Consider the following 24,515-nt stretch of genomic DNA (forward strand, 5'->3'; position numbering starts at 1 on the left):
GGAGTCTGCTTCTAGCCCTGGATAATTAGATTACTTCCCTCTTTGTCTCCAGGATAGAGGCCTATGTAAAACCTGGCTAAACCGGTTTGCCATGCGGCTAGTAAGGGACAAAAGATACTTTTAGTAACTTTTGAACCCCTGGTCGGATTCATGCCATTTTTTAATATGTTGTTCCCCTGAATGGATTGATTGTGGATATGTATTTTAATGTGAATGTGATGTATGGTTTTAGCGTTATGAAAGTTGTGTAAAAAGTATATTTTAAACTGTATGCATAATGGGATTATGTGTCACACTAAGGGGAGGGGATGTGTGGGTTGCACCCGTGATACTATTGGTCATTTTATGCCCCCCCCCCCTGGGTGTGGCCTGTATGTGTGAGATGGAAATAAAAGCCAGGCTGGATGAGCCAGTCCAGAGTTCCTGTTTAACCCTCAAAGTGAAGTGTCGTCTCATTATTGGGGGAGGATTTATTGTATGCTGTTCCAGTTTGACTGCTAGGAGTGCAAACCTATTCGTATGGTTCCTATTCAACTGTCTACAGCATTCAGAGGCTTGAGAGGAGTCATATGCTTCTCCGATACGGTGATTGTGGTGTCTGCCAGAGTGCTTGGAGTCCTCAGGAAGCGCTAGGAGCATCCTTCAACGGAGGTACCCAGTCGGGGTGCCAGGCGATCCGTTACATTGGTGGCAAGCGGTGGGATGGCGTCCTAGTGTGAGGTAAAGCAGCTCGGAGACACAGTTCGTTTGGATTACAAAGGGAGGGCAACGCTAATACCCGTACAGCGCCCCTATCTACAAAAGAAGCAACGTCGGCAGGGCAAGCATGGCGCCCAGTTACAGTCAACAGGAGTTTGACGCTATGATGAAAATGCTGCTGGCTTTCTTTGGACCAGAACCCCCGGAGGAGAAATACATACAGAGCACAAGGAAAACAGTGGCAGCGTATCTGCAGGGTCGAGCAGACAAAAAGGCAGCTGAAGGTGCCGTCCTTCCTCCACAGCGGCAGTCTACGGTTTAGGGAGAGGAGCCAGTTATCACCTCTCCCCAGCGGCTGAAAGTGTGTAAGGGAGAGGAGTTTGTTACCCCCTCTCCCCAGCGGCAGCTTAGCACACCAAGGGGAGATAGTAAGCCCCTCACCAGCGCAGATGGGACCGTGGTCTCTGCGGCCAAGCTACAGGGAGCTGAAGGGGCCGTCCTTGCTCCCCAGCGGCAGTCTACGGTTCAGGGAGAGGAGCCTGTTATCCCCTCTCCCCAGCGGCAGCTTAGCACACCAAGGGGAGACAGTAAGCCCCACACCAGCGTAGATGGGACCGTGGTCTCTGCGCCCAAGTTACAGGGAGCTGAAGGAGCCGTCCTCCCTCCCCAGCGGCAGTGTGATTTGTTGGGAATTGGGAGCCCGGTCTCCATTCCCCAGCGGCAGACTATCCAGCAGGGAATGGAGAGCCCAGCCTCCTTTCCCCAACAGCAGGACTCTGTTTTGGGCAGAGAGACAGTCGGTCTCCCTCCGCAGAAACTGGAAGTATATATGGGAGAGGAGATTGTTACCACCTCTCCCCAGCGGCAGATTATTAATGTACAGGGAATAGAGAGCCCAGTCTCCATTCCCCAGCAGCAGAGTGTTCTAATGGGAGAGGAGCTGGTTACCACCTCTTCCCAGCAGCAGCTTAATGTACCAGGGGGAGACAGTAAGCCCCACACCAGCGCAGATGGGACCGTGGTCTCTGCGCCCAAGTTACAGGGAGCTGAAGGGGCCGTCCCCCCTCCCCAGCGGTAGAGTATCCAGCAGGGAATAGAGAGCCCAGCCTCCTTTCCCCAACAGCAGGACTCTGTGCTGGGAGGAGAGACAGTTGGTCTCCCTCCGCAGAGACTGGAAGTATGTATGGGAGAGGAGATTGTTACCACCTCTCCCCAGCGGCAGATTATTGATGTACAGGGAATAGAGAGCCCAGTCTCCATTCCCCAGCGGCAGAGTGGTCTAATGGGAGAGGAGCTGGTTACCACCTCTCCCCAGTGGCAGCTTAATGTACCAGGGGGAGACTGTAAGCCCCACACCTGTGCAGATGGGACCGTGGTCTCTGCACTTCCAGCACAGGGGGTAGGGATGATCGGTCCTGCCCCCCCCGACAGGGCTGTTTAGCCAAAGGGGAGACAGTCAGTCTCCAGCAGCAGAGCGGTGTATCTAAAGGGGAGACAGTCGGTCTCCAGCAACCAGGCTTCAACCCGACTACTCCCGTGGTAGCGCTGGCATCCGGGCAGAGTACCGCTGGTCTCTGCCCACTCAGCAACCCACCAAAACAACCTACCAGTCCCCCACACAGCCATGGTGAGGCACCTGGACCTGGACAAGTTTTTCTCTTACTCAGGTGTAGTAACCATTTATTGTGGGTGGGCTGTACTGCTGTTTCTGTTTTGTGGGTGGGCTGCGGGACTAACAAGGGCACTGACCGGCAGGAGGTCAGATACCCTGTTAGTCTGTTTGGAAAAGGGGAGAAATGTGGCGAAACCAACCTCGCCACTGGGTCCTGGAGAGGCCTGCTTGCCTGCCTCCTCCCCTGCGACTATGGCCCTGGACTATATTGCCCTGTAAAACTTACATTTGGGGGTGGCGAAACCGACCTCGCCACGTGTCCTTGGAGGGGGCTGATTGCCCGCCTCTTGCCTTTGGACTATGGACCAGACTTTATGGGAATGTGATACCCCAGATAGCTATACCATGGAGCCTATTCATATAATGAAAGACTATGGGAAAGACTTTAGCTCCATGGCAATTGTACTGTGTGAATAGGATCTGTGCGCTATTCGGTAGTTTTGTAAGCTAGTAAGGGACAAAAGATACTTTTAGTAACTTTTGAACCCCTGGTCGGATTCATGCCATTTTTTAATATGTTGTTCCCCTGAATGGATTGATTGTGGATATGTATGTTTTATGTGAATGTGATGTATGGTTTTAGAGTTATGAAAGTTGTGTAAAAAGTATATTTTAAACTGTATGCATAATGGGATTATGTGTCACACTAAGGGGAGGGGATGTGTGGGTTGCACCCGTGATACTATTGGTCATTTTATGCCTCCCCCTGGGTGTGGCCTGTATGTGTGAGATGGAAATAAAAGCCAGGCTGGGTTAGCCAGTCCAGAGTTCCTGTTTAACCCTCAAAGTGAAGTGTCGTCTCATTATTGGGGGAGGATTTATTGTATGCTGTTCCAGTTTGACTGCTAGGAGTGCAAACCTATTCGTATGGTTCCTATTCAACTGTCTACAGCATTCAGAGGCTTGAGAGGATTCATATGCTTCTCCGATACGGTGATTGTGGTGTCTGCCAGAGTGCTTGGAGTCCTCAGGAAGCGCTAGGAGCATCCTTCAACGGAGGTACCCAGTCGGGGTGCCAGGCGATCCGTTACACAAAATATTATTAAAAGAATCAAAACCATAAAGCAGTCAAAGTAAACTGTGGGAACACACCCTTGAAAGATTAAATTAAGGTCCCTCTTCTGAGAGACATTGGGATTAACGTTGGTTTATAGTGCAGTTAATAGATTAGCTCATATTGTTGCTCAATATGTAGTATACATTTGAATTATCCTCCCTATCTATGCCAGAGGTGCGAATTGAGGATGTGGGCCTCCTTAATTTAAACTTAATTCATGGTTCCCATATTTGTGGATATCTTGTAGTTTGGCCTGATAAAGAGTATTTTACTTATTTTATTGATCTAATATGTTCTATTCTAGAAAACCATTCATGAATAGGTGGTGAAATAGGTTACCTCCAGTACCTGGGAATTACTGCTTTTGCAACTTTAAAAAGGTGAAATTTGATGGAGTGAATATAAACACTCTTTGGTTTGGGTGAGGAAGAAAACTTTTTGAAAACTAGTCGATTTGGGAATCTTGATAATATAAGTCAGTATAGGGTTCCAGGAATTAATAGTAGCAGAACACTTCCATGAACTGTGGTCTGAAATTTGTGATAGAGATCTATTCAATACATTGGGTGTTTTGTACCACCCAGCAAGTAGTTTATTATTAGTCTTGATCATAATAATGCTCATATTGCTCCTGTGTATATAATAACACATTTTGCACCATTCATCTTTTGTAAATGTGTATTTCAGGTCATTAGACTATGAGGTTAGTACATTATGTCTTTCTGTAGACAAGAATATACCCGAGATAAAGTGGTTATAATTGTATGTGAGAAAAGCATTACTTTTCAAATGGAGTCAGTACTAGGTTTAAAGAGAGATCTTACATATTGCACAAAATGGTAATAGAAAAGTGTGTCTATAAAAGTTAGAGGTTGGTTGGGGCAAATGTTTGGTCTTAAACCCACTAGTCACATCAGCCAAAGTTAAATATGGTTGGGTAGTTGGGGAAGGCAAACACCAACCTCTGTATCCAACACAAACCTCTGATGGAGATGATGAGTTATGAGAGATGGTGCAATTGTCAGTTGATGTTTCCTCCACAAGAGAAGTGAATTAAAAATAGGATGGTAAGGAGGGCAGTAGGAATATATGGGACCCTGTTACCATGGGAGGGAAGCCAGAGACACTTTTCCTCAGTCCAGCTCTAGGACCCTCCATTGTTTATTTTTGTTTCTATTGCACCAATCTAAGATTCTGGTAAATTTGAGTTGCTCAATAGTATCTAAAGATATCTGGCAGACCTAGAGTAGGAGTTTAGTTTGGTCATTAAGTGTGACAATTATTTCAGTGGGTCACTAAGGGAATATAATAAATCATAAGCATAGCTCATGCCTTAAAATTGGAAGATGTGGTCACAATTCCAGCAATATTTGCATTCATTATGACATTAAAGAAGGGTTATATTGAAAGTCTTAAAAGTAGTGAGAGAAGGCATCCTTGTCTCGTACTGTTAGAAAAGTAGTTTGGGTCAGAGAGAGTACCATTTTATTGTAGTAATTGTGGTCGTGTTTATAGTGCTTTAGCCCACTCTATCCATCTCAGTCCAAGGCCCATGACATGTAGAGTGTCAAAGAGTATTGACCAGTCCACCTTGTCAAAAGCTTTCTCGGCATCAATACTAATTAGTAGTGTAGGAAAGTGTTGATGGACTCAGGTATAATACTTAGCAAAGCCCGTCTAATCTGGGTGAACTAGATGCCTTAAGAGTGGTTTGAGATGCATCACCAGTAGGTGAGAAAAAAAGTTTTTATGGATAAACACCAATAGTGTGTGTAGATACTCTAGGCCAGCTTCTGGTATCTACACACACTATTGGTGTTTATCCATAGTATCTTTTTTTATAGGTTTTAGTGGATTCCTATTTTTTCCAGTTTTTGAGCGGCCCAGTGCCAGTCCCACTCCCTCACTCCTGGTTAACACATTAGGTGTACCAGAAACAATTATTTTATTTTATGTTTAAATATTGTTTTCTATCACTCTGTGTAATTGTGGTTTACGGGAATTATACAGAGAAGCATAATATTGTTGGAAGGCTTTATCTATTTCAGCAGTGAGAATGTGTTCAGTTCCAAGCTTGTCTTTTATTTTAAAAAGTGATGAATTTTTTTGTTTTTTTTAGTATGTGTAATATGTATGTGTGTGAGAAGTAGGTTCCATTTCAATTTCCGATTAAATATGCAAGACAGCTCGTCTCAAAGTTTTTGTATGTTGTGGATGTCTGCAGTGGTTGGATCAGATTTATGGTGCATTTCTAGATCGTGAATTTTAGATATAAGAGAGTTAATTGTTTTTTTTCTGTTTTTCTGAACCTAATTGGATAAGAAATCCTCTAATCACACATTTATGGGCTTCCCAAGTCGTTAAGGACGATGTGTCTGTGACTGGATTGTAATGAAAATAATTCAGTATAGCTTCTTGTATTTGCAATTTAGTGGTAGGGTTATCTAAGATAGAGTCATTAATCTTCCAATTGCATGTTTTATGGAGCACAGTTGAAAACATAATATGCACATGTACTGGAGCATGATCGGTCCATGTAATTGGGCCTATATGTAAGTTTAGCACTAAGTATAGGAATCTGTGTTGAATAAAGATTGAGTCTAATCTAGAGCATGTGCCTTGTGGGTGTGAATAAAAGTTGTAGCCGTTGTGGTTGGGTTAATTAGTCTCCAGCAGTCTACTATTGAGCAGAGTGAAAGGAATTCAGTATGACTTTCTTGTGGATAGAGTGTGTACGGTGGGGTGAGGGACTGTCTATATGATGTGCATCTAAGTGTACATTTAAATCACTAGCACAAATAAGAATGTCATCAAGCTTGGACAGCGACTTTTTAAGGAAAAAATTCCTGTTGAGTGTTCAGGTCATAAATATTTGCAATTGTGCATATTTGAGTCTACTGTTTCTCTGACCTAAACAAATCAACAAATCAAAGGATCAATTAACTGTTTGTGTAAAATAAATGGGATATGTGAAGCAATTAGTATTACCACTCCTCTGGCCTTATCTCCTCCTTGATTTCTGACTGCGTAAAGAACACGTCCTACCTCCTGGGTATAAAAAGCATGGATTGAGGATTCCAGACTAGATTTCTATCATGTAACCATATGGCTGCTTTGAGCTCCTTTGATAATGTATGTGTTGTTATAATGTTAACACTGTTTTTCATAAATCCAAAGTATATGTACTTTGTGTTACATATCCATCTTTGAGTTGAAACAACATTTATCTCTCAATTTACTATACCATATGCCTAATTGTTTATTAAATGTTGTTATACCACTTTCATTTACTGCTTAACTTATTTTTTAATAATGGCCAAATTAACATATGCTTTCATACTGATAATAAACTTGGAAAACTACATGAATATCATCAGATGTATTAAATGTCATAACAAATATATTTTAGGCCATGATCTCATTGCAGCTTTGTTAGTCATGGAACTCTGTAAGTCAAACATATTTAAGAACGTAGTGCTGTTTATTCTTCCTTTTATCACACAGTGGAAGATCACACTGTTGATTAAGATTCAGGAAATCTATGATTTAGATACCAGTTGTCAACAGAACATACAATTCTACAGATATTCCAATATGAGAGGAATTAGATATCAACTTTGGATAAAAGAGAGCAAGCAGTGGGCTCAAACGCAGGAACAGGCATGGCAGTTCCCATCATATAACTGATGGGAAAAAATATATTGAAACTACATTTTATTATTATCTATATTTTCACACTGCCACTGGCAAACATATATCTATGACTGAAGGTTTTTCATTGAGAAAATGTGTTATTTTTTTTTTTCACTTTTAAATTATTTTGATAACTATATTACTTTAAAAGATGACTGTGTTAGGAGAATTTCTGCAGTCTCCTTTCCCCTTTCTTCTTCACACTATAGAATGACTTAATGATAAGCAATGATGGATGGATGGAATGCTAGACAACCATTTATGGGATCAACTACAGCATGTTACAGCATGGGATAATCTGAGCAAAATGTTCAGTCAGACTATAGACTTTCAAAAACTCCCTGAAAATATATTGTGGAATTTTCCACAGTTCAGAATGGAGCCTGGAAGTCCCACTCAAAGGCATGGGGTCAATTTCTCTCCAGTAGTGTTTTTAATGTGATCTGCTACACTGTGCAGACGCTGACATGCTGACTCTCTCCTATACATCCTCACTGCATCCACCTCTTTCTGCCTTCCTGGCGGGAACTTCCAAAATATAAAGAAAGTTCACTATAGAATGAGATCCCTGGTTAAAATCTTTGCTGCACAATGACTGCTGATGACATATGTCCATACACCTGAAATTAAGAAAAAAAGATAGAGAACAATTTGATAGACATAGAGTAGTGTTGTCGCGAACCCGGAATTTTCGGTTCGCGCACGGCGAACGCGAACTTCCGCAAATGTTCGCGAACCGCGCGAACCGCCATTGACTTCAATGGGCAGGCGAATTTTAAAAACAACAGGGACTCTTTCTGGCCACAATAGTGATGGAAAAGTTGTTTCAAGGGGACTAACACCTGGACTGTGGCATGCCAGAGGGGGATCCATGGCAAAACTCCCATGGAAAATTGCACAGTTGATGCAGAGTCTGCTTTTAATCCATAAAGGGCAGAAATCACCTAACATTGACACCTGTCCTCAAAGCCCAGCCCTGATACACACTGACACAGAGCAGAATAGAGACTTTTCCCCCTACATAGGGTCACTTGGCAGATATGGATTGGCACCTGTCTTCAAAACCCCTGATACACACTGAGACAGAGCAGAATAGAGACTGTTCCCCCTACATAGGGTCACTTGGCAGATATGGATTGACACCTGTCCTCAAAACCCCTGATACACACTGACACAGAGCAGAATAGAGACTGTTCCCCCTACATAGGGTCACTTGGCAGATATGGATTGACACCTATCCTAATGATCCCTGATACACACTGACACAGAGCAGAATAGAGACTGTTCCCCCTACATAGGGTCACTTGGCAGATATGGATTGACACCTGTCCTCAAAACCCCTGATACACACTGACACAGAGCAGAATAGAGACTGTTCCCCCTACATAGGGTCACTTGGCAGATATGGATTGACACCTATCCTAATGATCCCTGATACACAATGACACAGAGCAGAATAGAGACTGTTCCCCCTACATAGGGTCACTTGGCAGATATGGATTGACACCTGTCCTCAAAACCCCTGATACACACTGACACAGAGCAGAATAGAGACTGTTCCCTGTCCACAGAGACCATAATACACACTGACACAGAGCAGAATAGAGACTGTTCACCGTCCACAGAGACCATGATACACACTGACACAGAGCAGAATAGAGACTGTTCCCCCTACATAGGGTCACTTGGCAGATATGGATTGACACCTATCCTAATGATCCCTGATACACACTGACACAGAGCAGAATAGAGACTGTTCCCCCTACATAGGGTCACTTGGCAGATATGGATTGACACCTGTCCTCAAAACCCCTGATACACACTGACACAGAGCAGAATAGAGACTGTTCCCCCTACATAGGGTCACTTGGCAGATATGGATTGACACCTGTCCTCAAAACCCCTGATACACACTGACACAGAGCAGAATAGGGACTGTTCCCCCTACATAGGGTCACTTGGAAGATATGGATTGACACCTATCCTAATGATCCCTGATACACAGTGACACAGAGCAGAATAGGGACTGTTCCTCCTACATAGGGTCACTTGGCAGATATGGATTGACACCTATCCTAATGATCCCTGATACACACTGACACAGAGCAGAATAGAGACTGTTCCCCCTACATAGGGTCACTTGGCAGATATGGATTGACACCTGTCCTCAAAACCCCTGATACACACTGACACAGAGCAGAATAGGGACTGTTCCCCCTACATAGGGTCACTTGGCAGATATGGATTGACACCTATCCTAATGATCCCTGATACACAGTGACACAGAGCAGAATAGGGACTGTTCCTCCTACATAGGGTCACTTGGCAGATATGGATTGACACCTATCCTAATGATCCCTGATACACACTGACACAGAGCAGAATAGAGACTGTTCCCCCTACATAGGGTCACTTGGCAGATATGGATTTACACCTATCCTAATGATCCCTGATACACACTGACACAGAGCAGAATAGAGACTGTTCCCCCTACATAGGGTCACTTGGCAGATATGGATTGACAAATCCCTGACAAATAGCTACCACATGCAAGGAAGGCAGCAGGGGCGCAAATGACCCACTCCCGACGCGGGAAGGTAGTGACGACAAATAACAATACAGGACTCTTTAGAGGCCCTGTGATTGTAATCAGTCCACTTGAAATCCTTTAACTTTGATCAATTGGAGGGAAGTCTGGTGCAGAGCCACTGACCCATGCGCAGGGCCAGCCTTAGGCCTTTGGGCGCCCTGTGCAAGAAATCTTCCCGACGCGGGAAGGTAGTGACGACAAATAACAATACAGGACTCTTTAGAGGCCCTGTAATTGTAATCAGTCCACTTGAAATCCTTTAACTTTGATCAATTGGAGGGAAGTCTGGTGCAGAGCCACTGACCCATGCGCAGGGCCAGCCTTAGGCCTTTGGGCGCCCTGTGCAAGAAATCTTCCCGACGCGGGAAGGTAGTGACGACAAATAACAATACAGGACTCTTTAGAGGCCCTGTAATTGTAATCAGTCCACTTGAAATCCTTTAACTTTGATCAATTGGAGGGAAGTCTGGTGCAGAGCCACTGACCCATGCGCAAGGCCAGCCTTAGGCCTTTGGGCGCCCTGTGCAAGAAATCTTCCCGACGCGGGAAGGTAGTGACGACAAATAACAATACAGGACTCTTTAGAGGCCCTGTAATTGTAATCAGTCCACTTGCACCAGTGGGGCTAAAAATTAGGCATGTACACATGCCTGAAAAATTTGGTATTGTTGCAGCCGCTGCTGTAGCAGCGGCCAGAAAAATTGATGTTTGTTTCACAGGCAGAAAGTGCCCTAAAACATGGCAGCTTGAACCCTAGTTGGTGGCGGATAAGTCACGCAAGTCAAACGTCATTCAGAGCTAAAATACAGCAGTGGACCATTTTTAGCCCAAGGCAGCTCATCTCATCAGGCCTTTTTTAAGCAAATGTATCGCCCAGTGTCAGTCCCTTCGGGATCCATCCCTCATTCATCTTAATAAAGGTGAGGTAATCTAGACTTTTTTGACCTAGGCGACTTCTCTTCTCAGTGACAATACCTCCTGCTGCACTGAAGGTCCTTTCTGACAGGACACTTGAAGCGGGGCAGGCCAGAAGTTCTATCGCAAATTGGGATAGCTCAGGCCAAAGGTCAAGCCTGCACACCCAGTAGTCAAGGGGTTCATCGCTCCTCAGAGTGTCGATATCTGCAGTTAAGGCGAGGTAGTCTGCTACCTGTCGGTCGAGTCGCTCTCTGAGGGTGGATCCCGAAGGGCTGTGGCGATGCATAGGACTTAAAAAGGTCCGCATGTCCTCCATCAACAACACGTCTTTAAAGCGTCCTGTCCTTGCCGGCGTGGTCGTGGGAGGAGGAGGATGACTTCCACCTCTCCCCCTGTTAGATTCCCGTTGTGCTGTGACATCACCCTTATACGCTGTGTAAAGCATACTTTTTAATTTATTTGGCAAATGCTGCATCCTTTCCGACTTGTTGTAATTCGGTAACATTTCCGCCACTTTCTGCTTATACCGGGGGTCTAGTAGCGTGGACACCCAGTACAGGTCGTTCTCCTTCAGCCTTTTTATACGAGGGTCCCTCAACAGGCAGGACAGCATGAAAGACCCCATTTGCACAAGGTTGGATGCCGAGCTACTCATTTCCTGTTCCTCCTCCTCACTGATGTCATTGAAGGTATGTTCTTCCCCCCAGCCACGTACAACACCACGGGTACCAGATAGGTGACAACGAGCACCCTGGGATGCCTGTTGTGTTTGGTCTTGCTCCTCCTCCTCAAAGCTACAATCCTCCTCTGACTCCTCTTCCTCACAATCCTCTTCCAGCATTGCCGCAGGTCCAGCAAGCGATGCTGATAAGGCTGTTTCTGGTGGTGATGGTGACCACAACTCTTCCTCTTCCTCTTCACGCTCATCTACAGCCTGATCCAGCACTCTTCGCAGGGCACGCTCCATGAAGAAAACAGATGGTATGATGTCGCTGATGGTGCCTTCGTTGCGACTGACTAGGTTTGTCACCTCCTCAAAAGGACGCATGAGCCTACAGGCATTGCGCATGAGCGTCCAGTAACGTGGCAAAAAAATTCCCAGCTCCCCAGAGGCTGTCCTAGCACCCCGGTCATACACATATTCATTAACAGCTTTTTCTTGTTGGAGCAGGCGGTCGAACATTAGGAGTGTTGAATTCCAACGTGTAGGGCTGTCGCAAATCAAGCGCCTCACTGGCATGTTGTTTCGCCGCTGGATATCGGCAAAGTGAGCCATGGCCGTGTAGGAACGCCTGAAATGGCCACACACCTTCCTGGCCTGCTTCAGGACGTCCTGTAAGCCTGTGTACTTATGCACAAAGCGTTGTACGATCAGATTACACACATGTGCCATGCACGGCACATGTGTCAACTTGCCCAACTTCAATGCCGCTATCAAATTTTTTCCATTGTCACACACCACTTTGCCGATATCCAGTTGCTGCGGAGTCAGCCACTTTTCCACCTGTGCGTTCAGGGCGGACAGGAGTGCTTGTCCGGTGTGACTCTATGCTTTCAAGCAAGTCAAAGCCAAGACGGCGTGACACTGCCGTATCCGGGATGTGGAATAGTACCTGGAGAGCTGGGGGGGTGCCGTTGATGTGGAGCAAGAAGCCGCGGCACAAGAGGACTCAGCCGAGGAGGTTATGGAAGAGGATGGAGTAGGAGGAGTAGAGGAGGTGGCAGCAGGACTGCCTGCAATTCGTGGCGGTGTCACCAACTCCTCTGCAATGCCACGCATTCCTTGCTTGTCAGCCGTCAGCAGGTTTACCCAATGCGCAGTGTAGGTGATATACCTGCCCTGACCATGCTTTGCAGACCAGGTATCAGTGGTCAGATGGACCCTTGCCCCAACACTGTGTGCCAGACATGCCATGACTTCCTTTTGCACAATCGAGTACAAGTTGGGGATTGCCTTTTGTGAAAAGAAATTCCGGCCGGGTACCTTCCACTGCGGTGTCCCAATAGCTACAAATTTTTTGAACGCCTCACACTCAACCAGATTGTATGGTAAAAGCTGGCGGGCTAATAGTTCGGACAAGCCAGCTGTCAGACGCTGGGCAAGGGGGTGACTTGGTGACATTGGCTTCTTACGCTCAAACATGTCCTTGACAGACACATGACTGTGGGCAGATGAGCGGGAACTGCTCAAGGCGGGAGACGGAGTGGCGGATGGTTGAGAGGGGGCAAGAAGGACAGCAGTGGTTGACGTGGCTGAAGATGCTGGACCAGGAGGAGGATGGCGGCTTAGAGTAGGCGTGCTGCTTGTACTCATGTGTTGATCCCATAGGCGTTTGTGATGTGAGATCATGTGCCTACGCAAAGCAGTTGTACCTAGGTGGGTGTTGGACCTCCCACGACTCAGTTTCCTTTGGCACAGGTTGCAAATGGCATCGCTGTTGTCAGAGGCAGACACACAAAAAAAATGCCACACTGCTGAGCTCTGCAATGACGGCATTCTGGTGGTGGACACAGCATGCGTTGATTGGCGTGCTGTCGGGCTGACCCCGGGTGCCGATGCATGCTGTCTGACTGTGCCACTAGCTCCTTGCGACGACCCCCCCCTGCTTCCAACTAGTCTCCTCCTCCTCCTCTCTGTCTTCCCATCTGAACTTTCGCCCTGTTCTTCTTCTCTTCTAGCGGGCACCCACGTGACATCCATGGACGCATCGTCATCATCAACCGCTTCGCTTGTATCTGACAACTCAGAAAAGGAAGCAGCAGCGGGTACAACATCATCATCATCACACCGTACCTCCATGTGTTTAATGCTGCCTGCCTGAGACATATCCCTGTTATCTACATCCTCTAGCAATAATGGTTGCGCATCACTCATTTCTTCAAACGGGTGTGTGAATAACTCCTCTGACATACCAAGTAAAGCGGCTGTGGTGCTAGTTTTGGTGGTGGCGGCAGGCGGGTGAGTGCTATCTTGAGAGGTGCCTGAAGCTAAGCTGGAGGAGGATGGTGCGTCAAGGTTCCGAGCGGAGGCTGTACAAGATTGGGTGTCCTGTGTTAGCCAGTCAACTAAGTCCTCAGAACTTTTCAAGTTCAGGGTACGTGGCTTCTGAAAACTGGGCATTATTCTAGGGCAAAAGAGAATCACAGCACCACGACCACGACGGCCCCTGCGGGGTGGCCTGCCTCTGCCTGTCATTTTTTTTGGGATGTGCGGTACTATGCGTGCAAGCTACTGTGAGACCAGATATGATTGGCAATGTGCACTGGAACAGTTCTGCAGAGCACACACTGTAGGCCTGAGACACCCGCTTGAAGACAAGTAACTGCTATTCAATCTATAACAGTGAAAAACAAATTTTGTTTTTAAAAGCACGCTATAGAGACACCAGATATGATTGGCAATGTGCACTGGAACAGTGCTGCAGAGCACACACTGTAGGCCTGAGACACCCGCTTGAAGACAAGTAACTGCTATTCAATCTATAACAGTGAAAAACAAATTTTGGTTGTAAAAGCACGCTATAGAGACACAAGATATGAGTGGCAACTGTCAAAGCACGCTGGCACAGGTCTGCAGAGCACACGCTGAAGTAGGCCTGACACCAAGATGCTTGCAGACAACTAACTGCTCTTCTATTACAGTGAAAAAAAATTATTTCTTTTAAATCGAAAGCTTAACCAATTTTAAAACAGATATGAGTGGTGGCACTGGGCAAATAGGCACAGTATCCAATGTGAACCTCACACAGAAGCTGGCAGGCAGGCAACTGCTCTTCTATTACAGTGGAAACAAAATTTTGGTTGTAAAAGCACGCTAAAGAGACACCAGATATGATTGGCAACTGTCAAAGCACGCTGGCACAGGTCTGCAGAGCACACGCTGAAGTAGGCCTGAAACACAGACGCTTGCAGACAACTAACTGCTCTTCTATCACAGTGAAAACAAATTATTTCTTTTAAATCGAAAGCTTAACCAATTGTTAAAACAGATATGAGTGGTGGCACTGGGCAAATAGGTACAGTATCCAATGTGAACCTCACACAGAAGCTGGCAGGCAGGCAACTGCTCTTCTATTACAGTGGAAACAAAATTTTGGTTGTAAAAGCATGCTAAAGAGACACCAGATATGATTGGCAACTGTCAAAGCACGCTGGCACAGGTCTGCAGAGCACACGCTGAAGTAGGCCTGAAACACAGACGCTTGCAGACAACTAATTGCTCTTCTATTACAGTGAAACATTTTTTTTTATTTTAAATCGAAAGCTTAACCAATTGTTAAAACAGATATGAGTGGTGGCACTGGGCAAATAGGCACAGTATCCAATGTGAACCTCACACAGAAGCTGGCAGGCAGGCAACTGCTCTTCTATTACAGTGGAAACAAAATTTTGGTTGTAAAAGCACGCTAAAGAGACACCAGATATGATTGGCAACTGTCAAAGCACGCTGGCACAGGTCTGCAGAGCACACGCTGAAGTAGGCCTGAAACACAGACGCTTGCAGACAACTAACTGCTCTTCTATTACAGTGAAAAAAAATTTTTTCTTTTAAATCGAAAGCTTAACCAATTGTTAAAACAGATATGAGTGGTGGCACTGGGCAAATAGGCACAGTATCCAATGTGAACCTCACACAGAAGCTGGCAGGCAGGCAACTGCTCTTCTATTACAGTGGAAACAAAATTTTGGTTGTAAAAGCACTCTATAGAGACACCAGATATGATTGGCAACTGTCAAAGCACGCTGGCACAGGTCTGCAGAGCACACGCTGAAGTAGGCCTGAAACACAGACGCTTGCAGACAACTAACTGCTCTTCTATTACAGTGAAAAAAAAATATTTATTTTAAATGTAAAGCTTAACCTATTGTTAAAACAGATATCAGTGGTGGCACTGGGCAAATAGGCACAGTATCCAATGTGAACCTCACACAGAAGCTGGCAGGCAGGCAACTGCTCTTCTATTACAGTGGAAACAAAATTTTGGTTGTAAAAGCACGCTAAAGAGACACCAGATATGATTGGCAACTGTCAAAGCACGCTGGCACAGGTCTGCAGAGCACACGCTGAAGTAGGCCTGAAACACAGACGCTTGCAGACAACTAACTGCTCTTCTATTACAGTGAAAAAAAATTATTTCTTTTAAATGTAAAGCTTAACCTATTGTTAAAACAGATATGAGTGGTGGCACTGGGCAAATAGGCACAGTATCCAATGTGAACCTCACACAGAAGCTGGCAGGCAGGCAACTGCTCTTCTATTACAGTGGAAACAAAATTTTGGTTGTAAAAGCATGCTATAGAGACACCAGATATGATTGGCAACTGTCAAAGCACGCTGGCACAGGTCTGCAGAGCACAAGCTTAAGTAGGCCTGAAACACAGACGCTTGCAGACAACTAACTGCTCTTCTATTACAGTGAAAAAAAAATATTTATTTTAAATGTAAAGCTTAACCTATTGTTAAAACAGATATGAGTGGTGGCACTGGGCAAATAGGCACAGTATCCAATGTGAACCTCACACAGAAGCTGGCAGGCAGGCAACTGCTCTTCTATTACAGTGGAAACAAAATTTTGGTTGTAAAAGCATGCTATAGAGACACCAGATATGATTGGCAACTGTCAAAGCACGCTGGCACAGGTCTGCAGAGCACACGCTGAAGTAGGCCTGAAACACAGACGCTTGCAGACAACTAACTGCTCTTCTATTACAGTGGAAAAAATATATTTATTTTAAATGTAAAGCTTTACCTATTGTTAAAACAGATATGAGTGGTGGCACTGGGCAAATAGGCACAGTATCCAATGTGAACCTCACACAGAAGCTGGCAGGCAGGCAACTGCTCTTCTATTACAGTGGAAACAAAATTTTGGTTGTAAAAGCACGCTATAGAGCCACCAGATATGATTGGCAACTGTCAAAGCACGCTGGCACAGGTCTGCAGAGTACACGCTTAAGTAGGCCTGAAACACAGACGCTTGCAGACAACTAACTGCTCTTCTATTACAGTGAAAAAAAAATATTTATTTTAAATGTAAAGCTTAACCTATTGTTAAAACAGATATGAGTGGTGGCACTGGGCAAATAGGCACAGTATCCAATGTGAACCTCACACAGAAGCTGGCAGGCAGGCAACTGCTCTTCTATTACAGTGAAAAAAAAATATTTATTTTAAATGTAAAGCTTAACCTATTGTTAAAACAGATATGAGTGGTGGCACTGGGCAAATAGGCACAGTATCCAATGTGAACCTCACACAGAAGCTGGCAGGCAGGCAACTGCTCTTCTATTACAGTTAAAAAAAAATATTTATTTTAAATGTAAAGCTTAACCTATTGTTAAAACAGATATGAGTGGTGGCACTGGGCAAATAGGCACAGTATCCAATGTGAACCTCACACAGAAGCTGGCAGGCAGGCAACTGCTCTTCTATTACAGTGGAAACAAAATTTTGGTTGTAAAAGCATGCTATAGAGACACCAGATATGATTGGCAACTGTCAAAGCACGCTGGCACAGGTCTGCAGAGCACACGCTGAAGTAGGCCTGAAACACAGACGCTTGCAGACAACTAACTGCTCTTCTATTACAGTGGAAAAAATATATTTATTTTAAATGTAAAGCTTTACCTATTGTTAAAACAGATATGAGTGGTGGCACTGGGCAAATAGGCACAGTATCCAATGTGAACCTCACACAGAAGCTGGCAGGCAGGCAACTGCTCTTCTATTACAGTGGAAACAAAATTTTGGTTGTAAAAGCACGCTATAGAGCCACCAGATATGATTGGCAACTGTCAAAGCACGCTGGCACAGGTCTGCAGAGTACACGCTTAAGTAGGCCTGAAACACAGACGCTTGCAGACAACTAACTGCTCTTCTAATACAGTGAAAAAAAAATATTTATTTTAAATGTAAAGCTTAACCTATTGTTAAAACAGATATGAGTGGTGGCACTGGGCAAATAGGCACAGTATCCAATGTGAACCTCACACAGAAGCTGGCAGGCAGGCAACTGCTCTTCTATTACAGTGAAAAAAAAATATTTATTTTAAATGTAAAGCTTAACCTATTGTTAAAACAGATATGAGTGGTGGCACTGGGCAAATAGGCACAGTATCCAATGTGAACCTCACACAGAAGCTGGCAGGCAGGCAACTGCTCTTCTATTACAGTTAAAAAAAAAATATTTATTTTAAATGTAAAGCTTAACCTATTGTTAAAACAGATATGAGTGGTGGCACTGGGCAAATAGGCACAGTATCCAATGTGAACCTCACACAGAAGCTGGCAGGCAGGCAGGCACCTGCAATTACATTACACAGGAAAAAAAAAAAAAAAGCAGCCTGATGTTATAGCCCTAAAAAGGGCTTTTTGGGGTGCTGTCCTTACAGCAGAGATCAGATGAGTCCTTCAGGATTGTAGTGGACACTGAATACCCTAGCCTAGATATCAATTTCCCTATGTAATCAGCAGCAGCTAAACTTTCCCTCCTCTCACTAAGCATGCATCTTCCGAATGAATCGAAAATGGATGCTGGGAGGGAGGTTGGAGGGTGTGGAAGGGAGGGAGTGCTGCTGATTGGCTGTAATGTGTCTGCTGACCGAGAGGCACAGGGTCAAAGTTTGCCCAATGATGACGAATAGGGGGCGGATCGAACTGCGCATGTGTCCGCCCGCCGCGGCGAACGCGAACACGCTAATTTCGCCGGGAACTGTTCGCCGGCGGACAGTTCGGTACATCACTAACATAGAGTAATAATATAAGAGACAAGCTGAAAGGTCAGCACAGGTATGAAACAGAGACAAGTAAAAAATAGGCCAAATACAAGAAAAGCAAGTCAGAAATGACCAAATGTAAAATTCCAAATCACTAAATTTTGTAGAGATGGACAAAATGTCAGTGAAAACAAACAAATTGTGACCAGAATGGCAATTCTCATATTTACTGAAGCCAAATCTAGTCGGAATTTCGCCAACCTGATAGATGGATGCATTCAGTGTCCAGATTAAAATCAGTACTTTTTGCATCCAAACCCTATACAATAGGAGTCAGAATATTCACATAACACCGTTTTAAAAAAGAACTAATAATTAAAAAGAAAGCATCTAAAAGCATTCACCAAGTAAATGATAATTTAAACTACTATTTACCTGGCAACAGCACAATCAACCAGTTAAATAAGAATCAAATAGTTAAATAACCATTGGCAGTGCAAAGGCTAACTCCCAAACTAACCTTTTAGCCAAGTGCTTTGCATGCTATTTTACTGACAAGATTAACTAGTTAAGGAAAGTATTCTCCCCCCATTCGTTCCTCTCTCACACAACCACACTTGGACTATGTCTTTCCTACTCTTGAGGCCTTCTCCCCAGTTGCTGGACAGGAGGTGTTTTCTCTTCTCTTTTCCTTTCGCTCTACTGTTTGTCTGTATTGTCATCCCATCTCAGATGTCTCTCCCCTTGTCTTGTGCCTACTTTAATGTGTATCTTGAACTGCTTCTTCTGGCATTCCCCTGGCATGCACCCATCTTAAAAAAAACAAACCATGTATTGACCCGTCTTCCCCTTCTAACTGAGGTTCCATACCCCTACTTACTTTATCTTCAAAGCTTCTGGAGTGACTTGTCTTTACCCATCTGGAATGGTTTCTCAATTCCAGATCTTTTCTTGACGCTCTTCAATCTGGTTTCCACCGATTCCATTACTGAGAATGCTCTGGTTAAAGTAAGTAATGATATAATCATAGATACATCCAAAGGCCACTACTCCATTTATAATTCTTCTAGAGCTCTCTACTGCCTTTGACACTGTTGATCATGTTCTTTTGCAAACTCTTTAATCCTTCAGTCTCTGTGACAATGTCCTTTCATAATTCTCGTCCCATTTCTCTCAATACTCATCCACTGTGTCCTTTACTAATAACAGCTCCTCCCCTTCATCCTGTCTTGGTTGGAGTTCCCTAAGGCTCTGTTCTTGATCCCTTTTGTTTTCTCTTTATACTGCCTCTCTTGGCAAATTTATTAATTCCTACGGATTCCACTAATACCTGTATGCCGATGACACCCAGATATCCCCTGATCTCTCACTAGACGTTTACTTGTTTAAAGTGCCACACTCCACTCTCACCTTCCAGTTCTGCTACTTTCCCTCCTTGTAGTTTGGTTGCTATTCCCCACTCTGTCCTTCCTACTATATTGTATACCCCACCTCCTCTATGATGTAAGTTAATTTGAGAAGGGTCATCAATCTATTGTTCCCGTAACATTTTGTAATTATCTAATTTATTGTTAAATATTACTCTTTTTAATATTGTAAAGAACTGTGGAATAAGCTGGAGCTATATAAATGCCAATAATAATAATAATAATAAAAATAAATTCAATACTCGAATGTTGAAGAATTGGGACGATAAGATTTCTTCCTTTTGTTCTCAGTTCGGTTCTGAACATTATCAAAAGTTTACATAAATAACTTTGTGCTATTAAACTAGATGAGTATTATAAACATTATCCTTCATAATACTATTTGATGTAGTTCCTGTAGAGCTCGAACATTGGTATCTTTGATCTTTCCTAGTTATGTTGATTTTGATCAAAATAAATTTCGAAGCAATATGTGGTTACAATGCAAAGGGATGTTTAAATGTGGGGGCCTCTGTAAGGTTCTACTTTCTTTTCCATTACTAGAAATAAGATTTATGAGAGTTCCCATTTCATTAATTGCAGAACTAAGTGTGCCATTTATCTCATTACATGTCTCAAGTGTAAGATTCAGTATGTGGGTCAAACCCAATGTTGCTAGTTTTAAATATTTAGCAGATATGCTACCACTAGCATATGGAGGTTTAAAAATGTCCTTATAGTAATATGGGGGTATTATTGACCCCCTTAGGCTTTTTATTTACTATAATTATTATTAAAATTATAAATGTATTATAATGATGTATTTATATAATTATTATATATATATAATGCACACTGACATCTAGCACTACCAGCATACTTAAAATTATAAAGTTATCAGTCACTTGCATAAGAGCAAGTCAATTATATTTTTTTACATACTGACAGACAGATTCTGTTCTAAAATGTATTAAAACCGGTGCATCTTCTGAAACCTGCTCTTTGTATAGGATTCCAGTGTGAAAGCTCTGATTTACTTGGGCCAACCGTACCTGACCGGATGTGTGGGAAAGCTTTGTTCTTGTCAGGGTGGAAGAAGTGAGTGGGTGGGCAATTGTCCACTGCCTTTTTCCTTTTGATTTTGGAAAAATCCCCTTTTTTTCCAATTTAAAATTACTACTGCTCCCCATTTTCATTATTACAAGATAGCAAAAGGAAAAAGATTAATCAAATATAATTTCACTTTAAAATCCCAGAATTTGCATTGCAAAAAATACCAGATATTGCACAGCCATTAAGCCAGACAATATTTATCATGCACAAATCTAGTTTTGACAGGTATGGAAATTTCATATTACACAGATATGTTCACACAAGTTATGTATGAGCTAGCAAGATAAAGATTTAGACAACCAGCATGTGCCACAAATTTTAATTTTCATGTCACCTCTCATATCAAATACACTTCACTGACAAACAGTCTAGTACCTGTATAAAAATCCATGTCAATCAGTTACACCTTGTTCTGTGTTCAGATGTTTGCTGAGACAGAGCAAATGGCTTAGAAGCAGAGAGTACAGTACAGAAAGATGAGATGCAACAAAAGGGCTGTATCAGTGGAGATTAGAGGAGTAAATTACGTGATATACAAACAACACATTCTTTTACAGTTACACATGCATGCATTCACATTGGCCAACATATACAGTTGCAAGAAAAAGTATGTGAACCCTTTGGAATGATTTGGATTTCTGCACAAATTGGTCATAAAATGTGATCTGATTATCATCTAAGTCACAATAGACAATCACAGTCTGCTTAAACTAATAACACACAAAGAATTAAATGTTGCCATGTTTTTATTGAACACACCATGTAAACATTCACAGTGCAGGTGGAAAAATTATGTGAACCCATGGATTTAATAACTGGTTGAACCTCCTTTGTCAGCAATAACTTCAACCAAACATTTCCTGTAGTTGCAGATCAGACGTGCACAACGGTCCGGAGTAATTCTTGACCATTCCTCTTTACAGAACTGTTTCAGTTCAGCAATATTCTTGGGATGTCTGGTGTGAATCGCTTTCTTGAGGTCATGCCACAGCATCTCAATCGGGTTGAGGTCAGGACTCTGACTGGGCCACTTCAGAAGGCGTATTTTCTTCTGTTTAAGCCATTCTGTTGTTGATTTACTTCTATGCTTTGGGCCATTGTCCTGTTGCAACACCCATCTTCTGTTGAGCTTCAGCTGGTAGACAGATGGCCTTAAGTTCTCCTGCAAAATGTCTTGATAAACTTGGGAATTTATTTTTCCTTCTATGATAGCAATCCGTCCAGGCCCTGACGCAGCAAAGCAGCCCCAAACCATGATGCCCCCACCACCATACTTCACAGTTGGGATGAGGTTTTGATGTTGGTGTGCTGTGCCTCTTTTTCCCCACACATAGTGTTGTGTGTTTCTTCCAAACAACTCAACTTTGGTTTCATCTGTCCACAGAATATTTTGCCAGTACTGCTGTGGAACATCCAGGTGCTCTTGTGCAAACTGTAAACGTGCAGCAATGTTTTGTTTGGACAGCAGTGGCTTCCTCTGTGGTATCCTCCCATGAAATCCATTCTTGTTTAGTGTTTTACGTATTGTAGATTCACTAACAGGGATGTTAGCATTTGCCAGTGACTTTTGTAAGTCTTTAGCTGACACTCTAGGATTCTTCTTCACCTCATTGAGCAGTCTGCGCTGTGCTCTTGCAGTCATCTTTACAGGACGGCCACTCCTAGGGAGAGTAGCAGCAGTGCTGAACTTTCTCCATTTATAGACAATTTGTCTTACCGTGACTGTTGAACAGCAAGGCTTTTGGGGATACTTTTATAACCCTTTCCAGCTTTATGCAAGTCAACAATTCTTAATCGTAGGTCTTCTGAGAGCTCTTTTGTGCGAGGCATCATTCACATACATATGGAAGTCGTGGGGATTTAGTCACACTATATGATCATACATTGCATAAGCCTGCCAAAAACGCCAATGTACCCCATATCTGGCAGGTCCTACACTGCCTTATGTATACTAAAACAACCAAAAGACATATATAGCACTTTAATATTAAATATTAAATGAAATATAAATGGATAATTGGCAATAGTCCAAAGCACTTATCATAAGTCCATAATGGTAGATGCCGTGTATAAGAACAGGGATCCTGAGGCGTAAAATGGGGTGTGTCTTCACAAAGGTGTCCTTGAAATCCAGTGAAGTAATATGTGAAGAAAAAAGCAAGAGGAACTCCAATGGCACAGTATATAGATGAATAAAATGGTAAATAAAATAAAAATAAAAGTAGTCTTACTCACACTTTTCAGAGCTAGAACCTAGCTCTGATATAACGCACGTGAAGTGGAATAATCCCCACTCAAGGATATGCGAAATAATATTGATTGGCGAGTATCTGGCTCAGATTCAACGTCCAAGTTGGTATTATTCGACCCAGGGAGATAAAATAAAGTATATAGTGCTCTCTGTATAGTAATTAAAATGTATAAAAAGAGAATAAATATACTACTCACAGTATATAGAGCAGGCTTGTACTGCTCAATGTAGGCGCTTGGGTGGTATCATCCCCACCTAAGGATTCTTTAGGCTTCTCGTCAGGTAGATAGTATATGTATAGTCCGGTGAAAAAGAAATCAAAATGGCTATAAAATGTTTTATGCCAAAGTATTTTCTTATAAATAAATAATACCAACTTGGACGTTGAATCTGAGCCAGTATCTGGCTCAGATTCAACGTCCAAGTTGGTATTATTTATTTATAAGAAAATACTTTGGCATAAAACATTTTATAGCCATTTTGATTTCTTTTTCACCGGACTATACATATACTTTCTACCTGACGAGAAGCCTAAAGAATCCTTAGGTGGGGATGATACCACCCAAGCGCCTACATCGAGCAGTACAAGCCTGCTCTATATACTGTGAGTAGTATATTTATTCTCTTTTTATACATTTTAATTACTATACAGAGAGCACTATATACTTTATTTTATCTCCCTGGGTCGAATAATACCAACTTGGACGTTGAATCTGAGCCAGATACTCGCCAATCAATATTACTCCGCATATCCTTGAGTGGGGATTATTCCACTTCACGTGCGTTATATCAGAGCTAGGTTCTAGCTCTGAAAAGTGTGAGTAAGACTACTTTTATTTTTATTTTATTTACCATTTTATTCATCTATATACTGTGCCATTGGAGTTCCTCTTGCTTTTTTCTTCACATATTACTTCACTGGATTTCAAGGACACCTTTGTGAAGACACACCCCATTTTACGCCTCAGGATCCCTGTTCTTATACACGGCATCTACCATTATGGACTTATGATAAGTGCTTTGGACTATTGCCAATTATCCATTTATATTTCATTTAATATTTAATATTAAATTGTATTATTTTATATTATTTATTATACACTCTTATATGTTTTACTGTATATTTTAGGCGCAACCTTTTTTTGTTCTATTTTGCATCATTTCTTATCATTAGGGGATTATAGGGGACTCCCCTTTAAGGATTGCAGCCTTACTATTATTATTTTCTTGTGTGGCAATCTAGCGCTGATTTTTTCTCTTTCCATATATAGCACTTACCTGCAAGAAAGGGCAGAAGCCTTGAGGAGCTGCCTGCAGGAACACTGAAACAGAGTGAATGATGGAAAACAAACGGGTGTGGCAACAAAAAACAAACATTTAAATGAAACCTGGAGACTGGG

General features: G+C 43.1%; 1 protein-coding gene across 1 annotated transcript in view; it reads right to left on the reverse strand.

Annotated features, from left to right (window-relative positions):
* The window catches only part of GRIK4 (glutamate ionotropic receptor kainate type subunit 4), a 758,447-nt gene that overhangs the window by 373,196 nt on the left and 360,736 nt on the right, over positions 1 to 24,515 (reverse strand). The window lies entirely within an intron of this gene.

This window comes from Pelobates fuscus, chromosome 11 (genome assembly GCF_036172605.1).
Source record: "Pelobates fuscus isolate aPelFus1 chromosome 11, aPelFus1.pri, whole genome shotgun sequence".
Taxonomy (NCBI): Eukaryota; Metazoa; Chordata; class Amphibia; order Anura; family Pelobatidae; genus Pelobates; species Pelobates fuscus.